This window comes from Pseudochaenichthys georgianus, chromosome 21 (assembly GCF_902827115.2).
Source record: "Pseudochaenichthys georgianus chromosome 21, fPseGeo1.2, whole genome shotgun sequence".
Lineage (NCBI taxonomy): Eukaryota > Metazoa > Chordata > Actinopteri > Perciformes > Channichthyidae > Pseudochaenichthys > Pseudochaenichthys georgianus.
Window position 1 is genome coordinate 13,941,347 of NC_047523.1, and position 2,167 is coordinate 13,943,513.

At 37.2% G+C, this 2,167-nt stretch overlaps 1 protein-coding gene across 2 annotated transcripts in view; it reads right to left on the minus strand.

Moving 5' to 3' along the window:
• Positions 1–687: 687 nt before the first annotated feature.
• LOC117467131 (neuropilin-2-like) overlaps positions 688–2,167 on the minus strand; it is a 105,985-nt gene continuing 104,505 nt past the window's right edge. For both annotated transcript variants that reach the window (XM_034110752.2, XM_034110750.2), the window contains one exon: positions 688–2,167. This exon is cut by the window's right edge and continues 1,726 nt beyond it. The gene's annotated coding sequence lies outside the window, so the exon portion shown is untranslated.

Sequence of the window (2,167 nt, forward strand, 5' to 3'; positions counted from 1 at the left end):
AGGATGCATAGTAAAGAGGGCCAGATGGTCAGGGATGTAGGGCAGTCTATAGTGCAGTTTTAAATGCTTTAGGAAAAGAAAGAAAAACACCTCTTTAAATGTGTTTTCTTCTAACTGTGGTTTCAAATACATTGCTGCCTTATTACCCAATTCTTAAATGTGTTGATTTATATTGTGCAGACACCCACACGCAACATTTTACACTTGCATTATTTCCAACTCTAATCTAGTTATCCCAAAAGCGTCACCATTTTCAGTCCAATATGATAAGCTCCAGGCTCATTATTGTATGCTTTAGATATATACAAAAAAGACAGCAGATGTTAAAAATGTAAATCGAAACACAAACACACACTTTTACTCAACTATTAATTATGGGCCATAATTATTTTTTCATACTTTGTAGAATTTGCATTATTCTCTTAACTGACAAACTTGCAAGAAGATATTGTTTTTCTATCAGTATGAAACAAAAAGACTCTTTTATGAGTGAGAGTGTTAAATATGCTGTCGGTCAAACATATTTATCCCATTCTCTCCTTTTATAAAACGATAAACCCTGAATAAAACTCATGAAATGCTTTGGATGTTCGACTAGGTAAGTTAGTCATATAATTAGCACTAAAACTTAAGACAAATAAACACATGAGCAATACAAAATGAAGAACCACATCACTTGTTATTTAGTCTTTATTAAATAATAATAATAACATTAAAAAAGAAATTCTTCTGTACAAAGTCTACAAACAACAGTTTGAGTTATCTGGCCAGTGCCGTAGGTTTGTGTGTGTACATCTTAATGCATTTGTCTGTGTGTGTGTATGAGTGTGTCGGTGTATTTATGTGTGTATCCATCGAGACAGAAGAGGTAATACTAAATGGACTTCAAGAAAGAAAGTGTTAAAAGACAAGCGGGAGAAAGAGAGAGTCTGGTGTGTGTTTCTAAATGACCTGGTGTTCGTTCGAGAGACATAATAAAAGAGCTCCAAGGCACTTGGAAAACAGTCCAATGAAAACGCAGTTAGATGGACAGAAAACCCTCTGTCTCTCTCCATTATATCCACTCCCTTTATCTCTCCTTAGACGATCTTCTTTCTACACCTTTTTATGATCCCACTTTTCTTTTGTTTATTTCATCTCACTAGGCCTGTTGGCTTTATCCAAACAATACCGCTGAAAAGGAAGAGATGAGAGAGACTGGGGGAAACAACAAGTGCGACATGTTTTTCCCCCAGACTCTCCTTCCTCTGTTATACTTTCTGTGTGTATTTTTTGTCTGGTTTGTCAGCTTTCACCTGTCCTGCTGACAGTCTCGTGTTATTGACTGTCCTATCAGTCTGTCAGCCAGATACATTTCCAGGCAGACAATCACCTTTCTGTCAGCGCAACTCCAGTTGTATAAATGAATGGTTTCATATCAATCTTTCATAGACTTCAAATGACAAGTTAATCCAATGTTCAAGGCACATCTTTAACTGCAGATAGTTTACTTCAAATGCATGTGTTATTTTGACACTAAAGAAGTCAGTCTCCGACTATTTCCAATTCATGTGTATTTGTAAAAGTGTTTGAATAAGCATTCTGTCAACACCGAACATTGTGTGTATTTTTAAGGGCTTACTATCTTGAATGCATTTCCGCTGTTTTATACCCATATAATGTCAAATTGCTTGCTAGCTTGCCTTCTCCCTTGTTACAAATTTGAGTTTCTGCATGCTTGTATAGATGCTTGATACAAACAAGAGACATTGCTCCATTGCGCTACTAGATATAAAAAACTCCAACAAAATGTATTAAGCTGAAGCCAAATAATGACATAAGATGTATTTTTGTCGGAGAAACAGCTGCGACCATATAACCATATAATAACCATACAATTCCCTTGTCTCTCTCTTTCTTCCTGTCTAACTTATGTATGTGTGTGTGTGTGTGTGTGTGTGTGTGTGTGTGTGTGTGTGTGTGTGTGTGTGTGTGTGTGTGTGTGTGTGTGTGTGTTCGTGTGTGTGTGTGTGTCTCCTCCTGTTCATCAGCAGCACTGGCACTCCTCGATGGCTGTCTTCCGATACAGCGTTTACTGTAGTTAGCTTAAGGCTCGATTGTGTGTCCAAGAAAGTCGATGGTACGATTTCCACTATCCTCCTTTAGTCATTTCCTTCTCCTTCCGTTT